Below are 13168 nucleotides of genomic sequence, written 5' to 3' on the forward strand. Positions count from 1 at the left end.
ACCTGAAACGTGTAAAAAAATGTTGGCTATCATGGGTAAAGTATTGCACCTGAAAGCACAGATGTAAGATAAGTATCTAATTTTAGGAACAAGAAATCTAACTCAATATGCCTGCCTTTTTTTGTTTGTTTGTTTTTTATCTCAGTTACTTTTTATGTCTTGCCTAGTTAGGATATAAGCTCGTAAGAACAGAGGCTGACTCTTGCTATGTGTTCATATACCACATACCTGGCTGAGGCCTTCAGTTGCTATAATAAATAAATAAATAATAATAACTTTCCCAATTTTCATTATATTCCCCCAAATCCACTCAATCTACAGAAGAAAATGTACCGTACTGTAGACATCTGAATTCTTGCTTATTCTTCCTTTCAATCTCCTTCCTTCATAATGTCCTTCCTAAACTCCTGAACAATTCTGGTCCTGCCTAAATCTCTGATGTCACTTTCTCCTACTCCCTACCTCATTGCCAATGGTCTTCCTGAATGCTTGGAATTTTTTCCCTTTCCTTGAGCACTTGGTACACTGCAGGTTAGACAGGCAGAAAACCATTCTAAGTTGTGGGACATTACTGAAATATCCTATGCCTCTGAGCAGGGAATTTTCTTTGCTATCCCTGAGGTTCCCTTGGGTAAGTTTTTGGCTAAATGGTTCTCACCCTGGCTGTGGAAACCAAATGGTGCCAACCGAAGTGGCTTGAGCAGTTCCTAGAAAGCTTTATACACAGCCTCTTTGTTCATTTTGCATGCTGGAACTTGCTTTCACAACAGGTTGTGCATTATAACACTCCCAGTAAATTTAAATTAAAGCTGTTACTGATACGGTGTTGGGTTCAACAGAGAATGTACATCTCACTCCCTACACTAAATATCTCTAACAATACTTCTTTGAGGGACCAAACTTATTGGAGATATTTGAGATTACGGCATTAGGCTGTTTGTATAAAATATCATATGCCTGCTGGAGTGGGGAGAGGTGGAAGCCATAAGGGTCTAGATGTACAAAGTTGCTGGTAAGGCACCTACGATGTATCTTTAGGTGCCTTAGTCCAACACCTAGGTGCCACAAACATTCTCAAAAGCCACTGGTCAGCTGCTGCCTAACCCTGTAGGTATCTAAAGTCCCCGTTGCACCTAAGTTTCCACAGGTAGGCCTATGCAAAACCACCCGAGTTCTGATGCCACCCCTCACTAAGCAGCTATGTGGAACCCTCAGGGCACACTTACAGGAAAAGACAGCCTGAGGGAAGCAGGTCTGGAATTTTTCAGATTCAGGCATGCATGTGTCTCCAGGATACCCAATCGGCCAGTGATTAGGCCCTCAGTTGGGATATGGAAGACCCAAGTTCAAATCCTTCCACTGCCTGATTTAGAGCAGGACTTAAAGCCAAGTCTCCTGCATGCCAGGTGAGTGCCCTAACCTCTTGGGTATTCTGGGTCAGTCTCTTTCTCTCTCCTTTTGCAGCTGTTCCTCTTTTTATAAATATGGAATTCAATATTTCTTGGAGCCAGGACTTCAACTGGACTCTCTCCCACATCAGTGCCCTACCCAACAGGCGACAGAACCACACACTCCCTTTCTCTCTCTCTCTCTGGCCAATTAATAGTTAATTATTTAATGCAAAGTAGAACAGCTCCAAGGGCAGAGACTGGGAGAGCCCCACCCTGGAACACCCAAAGGGCTGGTGGTTAGAACACTCATGGGGGATGCGTAAGACCCGCATTCAAGTCCCTGTTCCCAATCAGGCAGAATAGGGATTTGAATTCAGATTGAGTCTGGCCATTACTATAGCCTCTCTTTATCAACACTGAATCTCTCCACCTTCAAAGTTCTTTACAAATATTATCAAATTAATTCTGAATATCCCATGAAGTTGGAATTATTATCCCTTTATTGTACAGAAATGGAGGTAGAGAGAAGTGAATTGACTTCCCCTAGGCCACAGAGGAGTCACTGTCAAGACTGGAATTAAAATACAGGAGTTGCTGGTATATAATTCTGTGATCAATCAGTGGTGTTGGAACAATGTGTATAGTGGGGGTGCTGCAAGCCATAGAACAAAACTGTAAACCCTGCATATTATGGAAACCACTTAAAGCTGGGGGTGGGCTGCCGCACCCCCAGCACTCCTATGCTCAAGACCATGTCGCTTTCTGTTTCGTTTTACCTATTTGTAATCTACCTGCAGTATAATTTTGTTGATCAACCACAATGATTTGGCTCCTCCCTCTCTCACAGAAATATTTTTGTACATATACTGTTACCGGGGAAATCTGAGAACCAGCACTCACTTTGTTTTGTTAATCTTTCTCGAGTTACAATCTTGTGGAGCCATCTTTCTATGTAACATTGAGGGTTACCTGGCAAACAGACAAGTAAAATAAACACTGGTCTGTCGTGTGGCTTTGAGCAAAACACTTTACCTGACTGTTCCTCAGTTTTCTCATCTGTAAAATGAGGATAATAATACATGCTTCTTTTGTAAAGTGCGTGGAGTTTAATGGGTGAAAAGCAATGTTGTACAAGAACTAGGTACTAATGTTATAAACACAAAAGGCTAGATCCTCAGAGGCTGTAAATGCAGTTACTCAGATTTACATCATTTGGGAATCTGGCCCAAAGTGCTCAGTCCTGATTTGCAAAAAAATCATGTTTACACTGCTCCAGCGAGCTGAGGATTCCCCCAACATGAGGTGGAGAGGCCAGGCGTTCCAGCAATCCTCACCCATCAGAACAGTTCCTGGGGATCCAGACTCACTGGTGTAGATTAGAGGAGGTTACTGTAATTTATGCTAGGACCAACTCGCACCTAGCTGGTTTAGGATTTAAGGTAGCGAAAAGTAGATATAATGCCACTTCTGCGTCCCCATCCCTAAGGTGTTGTGAGCACGGCTAAAGCACACTTAAGGACTGAAACCCGTCTGTGTGTGCTTGATACACGGGGTATCATTAAACAATTATAGGGTATCATTAAATAATTACTTTACAACCCATACTCAATGGGGACCTCATCCTAAAAGGTTTCAGAGTAACAGCCGTGTTAGTCTGTATTCGCAAAAAGAAAAGGAGTACTTGTGGCACCTTAGAGACTAACCAATTTATTTGAGCATAAGCTTTCGTGAGCTACAGCTCACTTCATCGGATGCATACTGTGGAAAGCATAGAAGATCTTTTTATACACACAAAGCATGAAAAAATGGGTGTTTACTACTACAAAAGGTTTTCTCTCCCCCCACCCCACTCTCCTGCTGGTAATAGCTTATCTAAAGTGATCACTCTCCTTACAATGTGTATGATAATCAAGGTGGGCCATTTTCAGCACAAATCCAGGGTTGAACAAGAACGTCTGAGGAGGGGAGGGGGTAGGAAAAACCAAGGGGAAATAGGTTCACGCCCATTTTTTCATGCTTTGCGTGTATAAAAAGATCTTCTATACTTTCCACAGTATGCATCCGATGAAGTGAGCTGTAGCTCACGAAAGCTTATGCTCAAATAAATTAGTTAGTCTCTAAGGTGCCACAAGTACTCCTTTTCTTTTTGCTCATCCTAAAAGAAATCTTTCCTGAACCAGGAGCAATGGAAGCCCTCTACAAGTTGGGTGGTGGGGTGCCCACAGGCACCTGAACTATGGTCCCATCCCCACACTACCCCTTGCCCCCGAGCCCCTGCCCTCCTGCCACCCATTCCCTCTGAGGCTCCGTTCCCAGGCTGCCCCTTCTCACTGAGCCCCCACCCTCACACTTCCCCTTCCCCCAAAGCCTCGCTCCCATGCCACCTCTTCCCTCAAGATCCTGCCCCTGCTTGCTCTTCTCCACCCCCCTCCACTGTCGCTCACCCTTACAGCCAGTAAAAAGTGATGGAGCCATGGTTTCCTGGCCCCCCCATTCCGGCATCCCTGTCCTGAACCCCCTCTTCTGGCCTTCAAACAACCCCCCAAACCTCACCAAGCTCATCATCAGAAGCAAGCTCCCCACAGACCAGGACACAGCAACTCAAAGCAGCACCAGACACTGCCAGAACAACAGATCCAAAACCTGTGGACATGTCTTTACTGCTACAATGAACAATATTCCCCACAACACACCTTTCAAGATCAATGGGTTCTACACATGCCTATCACATGCGATGTACCTCATCCACTGCAGTAAATGCCCCAATAACAACTATGTGGGTGGAACTAGGCAATTACTATGCTCTAGAATGAACTCACACAGAAAAATGATAAAAGGCATGTCCTCTTAGTCCATGTCCTCAAAGGAAACCTGCACAACACCTTCAAAAGTCAAACCTCGGAGCTTAAATTCATAACTTTGCTCGAACTAAATATCATGGTCTTAATAAAGACACTGGATTTATGGCTTATTTCAACAATCTGTAACCCACAAACCCCTCCCCCATTCTTGTCCTATGACTGCAGAGATGTTAGCGGACCACTTCATGTTGAATGGTCCCTTACAATATGTGTTAACCAGTTATGCTAAACAATCTGTTCCCCCTTTTGTATAGCTGTGACACTCTACGTACCTTTCCCAGACATGAAGGAAAGCTCTGTGTAGTTCAAAAGCTTGTCTCTTTTACCAACAGAAGCTGGTCCAATAAAATATATAACATCACCCACCTTTTCTCTCTACTTGACACAAAGATATGTTGGTTCCCCCGCCCCCCGCCCCAAATAATTGAGTTGTAGGGACTGATTTCTGATTGGCTAAAGCACAAGTAAACAATTTAGCATCATATGTTCAGTTTGGTCTTTCCTCACCGTTATCTGTGGAAACTCATGCTAGAATGTTTAACAGCTACTGAGGCTTGATGAGCTTGTTCTACATTTCACCCCTTGGTCTGCACTTGCAGTATTGGAGATAGATATACATCTTCAAATATCTTCCCTGGAGAAATAAAGATGGATTTTAGTTCCTGCACTTGACTGTTCTGTCAAAAACTTGAGGAATGTTATTAGCCACATGTAACATTTTATTTTCATAGATCAACCATGACAGCATGCTACTGCTTATGAAAAAAAAAAGTTACTTTCAAAAGAATATCTGTTTATCTCAGGGTTTTGTACCACCAGCCATCGTCACAGTATCTGACCACCTTCAATGTAAAATCAATAGCAATAGCAAAGTCCCTAGTGGACTTCATAGACTCTCTGGCACTTCTCTCTTTATGGAATCAAAACTCTGAGTGGGTAGAGTTTCTTTGTGGTTTCCCCCCTCCTCCAAGGGATTTGTGGGAGCAAGGGGGTGTCAGCGTTTGCTCCTTTTTTCAGGATTAAATGTCACACATGTAAGGCTGCTTTTTTATGTAACTTTAGAAAAAAATATAAATAAAAAGTGTTAATAAAATTGTTTCAATTTAGGGCCAGATTTATTTATTCTTCTTTGCAGAGTTTAATCCTTTGAGAAAATTAACTGAATTCCCAGGAAACCATTTTTCCCTCCCATATTCTTTTAAAATCAACCAGTCATTGTTTATTTTTTTCTTTTTTATGTTTGGAAAAAACATATTTTTCAGTTTTGTATTTTCACCTCTTCCTGCTCAATCCCACTGAGCACTTCTTAGGAAAAGTCACTTCGTCTTCAGCTGCTACAATAGATTGTTAGAAAGAGGGTGTGGTATTGTCATGCTGTGACGTCTTTCAAACCATGCCTGACTATAAAGGAGGTAGAGAGGTAATGAACCATGCAATACTCAAAAGTAGTTTCCACCGGCTGCTGGGATTTGAAGACTGATTTTATTCTATATCTTCCTTTTAAAGAGAATAGGGAAATTGGATTCAGCTAGCAGTGGCTAATTGCACTGGGGAATAACCGACTGTGTTATTATCAACGTCTCAATGTAAAACTTGGATTTACATATTTCCTTAAAATCAAGTAAGCATTTTTTTTCACATGTATGCTGGAAATGCTGCAAAAAATCAGAATGAGTCCTGAAGTTCTCACCAATCAAAACATCAGTGAAAGTGAAATCGGTGGTTATAGCACGGGCCAAGGATCTCCTTTGCCTGGGGAAACTGCCAGCCCCAGAAGTTATTCTCAACAGAGCCCATCTTTGCCAGCTTCTGGATTAACAGAATTTAATGCTGTGAGTCCCAAGATCTGTCATACTCCCCCAGTAAAATCCCAGGAGATGTCTGCTCTTACTGGTAAGATTAAAATTTTTTCACATACTTTCAACTATTATGTACGACAATACTGCATTTCTTTGCAAAGCAATACAGTAAGTTGTTGTAAGAACAGTGCATTTTAGGTATGTGCAGTAATAATGTCAAATGGAGATGATCAGTTTATGTAGTTAGCTTATTTTTGATTTTGATGTGGTTTATTCCTAAAGGCAAAAGTTCTTCAATGTCTTGCAGATTGTTGTAGTAATATTCCATGATTTGTTTACCTGTAACATTTTGCTGCTCATTTATTTTCTTAATTATGTTGGGTTCTGCGTGTAATAGTAATATATGACTTGGCGAATAATTATAGAATTGTATACAAATATGTATAATAAATTATTGCCTTTATTAAATGCTTCAGCTTCAAGACTGCACCTGGACAGGTAAATTGATGCATCATCCAGCATTTTTATTATTTAATAGCTTGAAAGAGAACAATAAAATTAACAACAACTTTGCACTTTGATAGTACTTTCATCCAGGGTGTCAAAGTGCTTCACAAAAGTAATTAATTAAGCCTTAAAATATCTGCCAGATGCAGGTATTAGTCCCACTTCTAGAGCTGTTTGAATAGTAAACAACTGACTTGTGAGGTCATATTATTCATAGGTATTCTGTCACCTGCTAAGCATTCAGAAATTCCAAAGGATTCACAAGTTTTAGCAAAAATGACAATTCATCCCAAAGCTCCTATCATAAGTGTAATTTTTGTTACATGGTATCCATTATTCTCCTGCTGAAAATATTTCAAACTCCTAAACAGGGAGCAAAAACAGGACCACGTGACCTGAGTCTGTAGTTCATGTAGCCAATTCCCAGGTCACTCCCCATCCCCTGTAGCCTCTGATATGGTAGCATGTCAAGGGCAGAAAGGGGCATAGTCAGAGCTTACTGAATTCTGGCTATTCTCAGCTGTAAGCAATAACCAGCCAGGGTAGAGCAGTGATTATTGGGTCCAGCTGAAAATCTAGTCCATAGGGTAAACTTAGCAGTGCAACCCTCAGGTTATATTTATCTATATATTACTCCTATCACCACAGGATCTGATCACCCGCCTCACATACATCCCTGTCATTCTAGGCCACCATGGTCTTGGTGTTTAATCCTAATCGCGTCTCCTCTTTTGCGTTAGAGCACAAAGAGGTGCTCTAGGAGCTACAGCGGCTCCCCACTGCCCCAGCGAGCATCACCTCTATCAAACTGTCAGCTGTCAGCAGCCCACGCAGTGAGTCTTGACATATGAGGGTCCTCCTGAACCTAGGCCGCGACGATGCTGTGCTCAGAGATCCCGCCACGTAGCCCAGTTCTTAGTGATTTCAGGACTTAGTGATTTCACTGGGTAGTGGGGAGCTTGCTGCTGCATCCTCTACATTGTTTTTCACTGCAGCGTTGTACCCACACCAGGTCTAAGGTTCAACCTCCCAAGGCTGCTCATCAGTGACTTCAGCTTTAGCGATTGCTGAGCAGAACCGAGGATTCTCAATTGCATCTGGTCTGCTCTGCCTTTCAACACTGGAGGAGAAGGGTTAAATGGTATCTTAGACTCTTTAAACAGGTCCACCCCATCAGCGAAGAGGAACACTTGTTCCCACTCATTTTCACATCACTCCCCATGGCTCAGGACATGAGGTTCAGATGAGGGTGATCCCTCAGTTAGGGCAGTTCTGCTGCCCTTTAGACATACAGTAAGGACAATAACGTTTCATTTTCCCTGTATTCAAGATTAAAGTGAACTTTAATCTGAAGCAGCCAAAACTAATCACTTTGTCAAAGCAAGTCTGTCTGCTGATCACCTAGACAAATTAGATTGGTCTATGCCAGGGATTGGCAACCTTTGGCCCGCGGCCTGCCAGGGAAAGCCTCTGGTGGGCCGGGATGGTTTGCTTACCTGTAGCATCCGCAGGTTCAGCCGATCGGAGCTCCCACTGGCCATGGTTTGCCGTCCCAGGCCAATGGGGGCTGCAGGAAGGGCAACCAGCACATCCCTTGGCCCGTGCCGCTTCCCACCGCCCCCATTGGCCTGAGACAGTGAACCGTGGCCAGTAGGAGCAGCGATCAGCTGAACCTGCAGATGCTGCAGGTAAACAAACCGGCCTGGCCCACCAGTGGCTTCCACTGGCGGGCCATGGGCCAAAGGTTGCCGATCCCTGGTCTGTGCCAATATAGTCTGCTCCTAAGATCTTTCCCCCCAGTTCATCCACAGAAGGCAGAGGAGAGCTCATTCAGACTCTGCTTACACATGTATTCTTTCTCCATTCATGCCCACAGGTTGTAAGCTCTTCAGTCAGATTTTTATTTTATTTTATTGATTGTCTCTTACTTGTTGAGAAGCCCCCTGAACAGTTAGAACATGTTTATCGATACTAAATAAGAGTAATTCTTGAAAATTCAGAACCAGAGAACATATAGTTCAAAGTGGGAATTTTCCCCAACTAACAAATCACCTGAAACTATGTACACCCTCTTAGGGCAAAACTACCTCCTACTCTCCCTATCACACAATGGCTTGTAGCATTTATTTTGTGGTAATTTCTTTTTCAAGTACCTTATTTTGATTTTTTCCAGACTCTACACTGAGCACTTTCCCCCCTCAGAAGCGGTATGTTGGCGTGCGGGTAAAAATGCCAGTGCGGGAGTTGCTGAGAAAAGTCCGGCTTTCCAAAGGGATGGACCCCAGTGACATAAAGGTAAGAATCTACTTGAGTTTGGAGAAGTCACCACATATGAAAGTGTAACATGATGGCAAAGTATGTTACATGTTCTCTCTCTGTGGCTACTGTGCAGATCATACCGCATGGTGTTGCTTCCATCCAATAGAGTTACTCCTTTACGTGAAGAGGTAGAAGTCTGCAATCTGGTGCTGTATATCCCAAATTCAAACAATACTAAGAGATTAGAGTGGAGATTTTTTCAAGAGCATGGTAGCAAGGATCTTTTTCGTCCAAAAGAGATCACTGTTTCCATGCTCTGCAAAAAAAAGTATCAGATAGAAGTTGTTAGTATCAGAATTATTTTGCTCAGGTCACATACTGTGCACCAGTTAAATTTTTCTAGTAAATGTTACCATCTCAAAATATATTAATTTTTGTTTATTTGCTTGTTTCCTTAGGAAGCACAATCAATAAGGGCAACTACAACTAAAAGATCTTCTGGAACAACAGGTAAAGTACCCCCTGGGGGGAATGCAAACTCCTCATCCTATAGGTTGATGCCCTCTCACAAGCATACGTACACAAAGAATTGTGTCACAAGACTCTCAGACTTCCACTGGCTACCTATTGTTTAAGGATATAGGGCCAGATTCTCAGCTGGTATACACTGGCATAACTAAAAGAAAAGGAGTACTTGTGGCACCTTAGAGACTAACCAATTTATTTGAGCATGAGCTTTCGTGAGCTACAGCTCACTTCATCGGATGCATACCGTGGAAACTATTTTGTTTTGACAGAGCTATGCTGAGATGATGCTGTGGTCCTATATATTTCAAAGTTGTACCCTTTTAAAAAAACAAACAAATAAAAACCCTCTGTAGACTTAGATCCAGCCAGTTTTATGGAGCTTTTCTCTTCTTCTGCTCCCTCCATTCATCTAGCAAGACCTTTCTCAACGTCCCTTAAAGCACACACTGATCCACCCTCAGAGTATGTCTATGCTCACACAAGTACACATTAACATGTGCACCTTCATGTACTCCACAGTCCTTGTCAGAATTAGCTTTGTTTCTTAAATTCTTTATGGTTCTAGCAGGGCTGCAAAGCTGAGAGACATGCTGCTGTAACAGGGGTGGGCAAACTTTTTTGGCCTGAGGGCCACATCTGGGTATGGAAATTGTATGGTGGGCCATGAACGCTAAAGGAATTGGGGGGTTGGGGTGCGGGAAGGGGTGAGGGCTCTGGCTGGGGGTGCAGGCTCTGGGATGGGGCCAAAAATTAGGAGTTCAGGGTGTGGGATGGGGCTTCGGGCTGGACAAGGGGTTGGGATGTGGGAGGGGTTGAGGGCTCTGGCTGGAGGTGCAGGTTCTGAGGTGGGGCTGAGGATGAGGGGCTTGGGATGCAGGAAGGTGCTCCAGACTGGGACCGAGGGGTCTGGAGGGTGGAAGGAGGATCAGAGCTGGGGCCAGGGGTTGGGGCACGGGGTGGGGCTCAGGGGTGCAGGCTCTGGGAGGCGCTTATCTCAAGCAGCTCCCAGAAGCAGCAACATGTCCCCCCTACGGCTCCTATGCAGAGGCCCGGCACCAGTCAGGCGGCTCTGCATGCTGCCCCATCTGCAGGCACCACCTCTGCAGCTCCCATGGCTGCAGTTCCCAGCCAATAGGAGCTGCAGAGCCGGCACCTAGGGCGGGGGCAGTGTGCAGAGCCCCCTGGCTGCCCCTATGCATAGGAGCCAGAGGGGGGACATGCCGCTACTTCCAGGAGGCATGCAGAGCCACAGCACGCATGGAGTAGGGCAAGCCTCTGACCCTGCTCCCCAGCTGGAGCATCGGAGTGGGGCAAGTCCCCAACCCCGCTCCCCGGAGGGCGCTCGAGGGCCAGATTAAAAGGTCTGATGGGCTGGATGCAGCCTGCAGGCCGTAGTTTGCCCACCTCTGTGCTATAAACAAGGCTTCCGGCATTTTCACCGTATACTTCTTTTCACCCATGTATCCTATGGGTAGAAATATTGGAGTGAATATTACTTACATTTTTTTTTAAAACTCAAATGTTTTTCTTTTGTTTTCAATAGCAAGAAGAAAAGCTCACCCTTATTCAGAAAAACAGCTCAGACAGGTATGTATGACACCTTTTGCTTCAAGATTTCTGACTCTCCAGGCAAATCACATGTTACCATTCTGAGGCTGAACAGGACACCTGATGACTGAATTTTTGTTTTTCTTCTTGGTGTTTTAGAAAAAGCAAAGTTCTGAGCAAGCACTAAAAGGCTTGGAGGACCTTGATATCTTGGTTGAGGTCCTGGAGGAAGACCTGAACAAGAGCCACTCAAAGCTAGAGTCTCTGAGCCCTATGCCAGCTTGCTGCTGGCACAGCTTTCCCCCTGATATTCAGGCCTCTTGGTGGGAAGCTAAGAGCAGCAAACAACCAGCTGGCAGCCTGCTGGAAAGGAGCCAGAACCTGACCAAATCACAGCTGTGTTGCCCGTTTCCTGATTGCCACCAACTACTGTGTGGACAAGAGGAGAATTCTTACTTACCCAATTATAAAAAAATGCAACACCCAAACTCCCTGGAAATATCATTTCCAAGTAAAAATGAGGAACAGAACAGCTGGCAGATGCAGGATCCATTTATCAGTCCCCAGGGGCATTTCCCAGAGCCTTCTGCACAGGACAGACCTTTCTGCTATAATCCACCAGGACACCATTCAGAGGAGTTCTTGGAAGTTGATGCAACCTCCCAGGACTATGTGGGACATCTGAAGTCAACCTCTGTTTCTTTTGAACAGCAGGACCTTTCTGCCCTTTCTTTCTTCCAGTTCCAACTATACTGGGAGGAGAGTCTCCTGAGAAATATCCCAGTGGACAAGTTGCTTGCATCTGATGAAAATGGGAACAGGTCTGTGACTGTTATATATATATATATATATATATAATATATTGCTTTCTCTTTTCTGAAATCTTATCGACAATGGGGAGTGGATCCAATTCCAGCCACTGGTGTTGTGGAAACCTTTAGGTTTGGTCAACACCTAAAACTTAGGTTGACCTAGCTTTGTTGCTCAGGATGTGAAAAATTCACTCCCTTAGGAGATATAGTTGAGCCAAACTAAGCCCCGGTATAGACACCACTCTTGCCTCTTGAGAGGGTAGATGTACCGCAGCTGTGGAAAAACACCATCTGATGCTAGAGCAAGTGTAGCTGCAGCTGTCCCGCAGTATTACTTGTAGCATAGACAAAGCCTCAGTGAGGGCAGTGCAAACTGTAATTTGCATCAATGCAGTTGGACCTGGTTTTAGGTAGTGCCAAGTTCTATCGGTGCCGATAGTAACTTTGCCTGTCCACACTAGAGGTTTGCACAGGTGTAGTTAGCCCACTTTCTGGCTACTGACAACTGAAATCAGGACAGCATCCCGGTGTAAACAAGGCCAAGGACTGAACTGTGAGCAGCTAGAAGAAAATGTAATCAAAGGCACCTGTTCTGAAACAATTCCTTTATGCTCCCGAGAAACTGATTTGCAACAATACGACTCCTTAACATTGTTTACCAGGCTGCAAACAGTCTATGAATAATTACTTTTTTTAGTAGCTGGCAATAAAAATGGGTGAGGAGATTAGCAATGTATGTAAGTTTTGATGTAGTGTGCAGGCAGCAGACTTCCAAAGAATTGGGAGCGGCTTCTCTGGAACTGACTCGAAGACAACAAGGATATTGATCCTATTTCAGTAGAATAAAGTGTGCTTAAAGAGCAAATATTTGTTTACGCAAACAAACAAGTCTTCCCCCCCCTCCGCCCCCCAAAAAACCCCAACCACTTGATTTCCTTCACAGCTCAACCAGTTTAAGGAAGCTGATGTAAAACAGATGCCACCTTTCTTAAAACTGGCCTAGTCTCAGCAGGGATGAGACTTCTTGATTGTCTTTAAAACACAATCAAGGGGATCCAAACACAATCTCATTTTACAGGATTGCAACATTACAGGAAACAAAATGTAGTAAGTGGACCACGTGCTATGCTGAAGAGTGCTCCTGAATACAGCAATAAAATTATAGAAATTGCTGTTTACCTTTATTACTATAATTGCATTACCATTACTTACAATAAGCCACCCACTGTTAAATCTCTAACATCTTCTGCACTCCTTTTTTTACATCCCCCCTGAACAGATGCACAAAATGTCCTGTGACCAAGAAATTAAAATATTCATCAATTCCTGTTCACGTGGGACCTAAAGGGCCAAATTCTCATTGGTAATCTTTAACTGTGTCCACAAAAGGTGCAAATGCCAGGCTGGATATGGCAATAACCATATGCATGTACTAGGATCTATTTGTTCTACACAAAGACTAA

The sequence above is a fragment of the Lepidochelys kempii genome, chromosome 22 (genome assembly GCF_965140265.1).
Source record: "Lepidochelys kempii isolate rLepKem1 chromosome 22, rLepKem1.hap2, whole genome shotgun sequence".
NCBI lineage: Eukaryota > Metazoa > Chordata > Testudines > Cheloniidae > Lepidochelys > Lepidochelys kempii.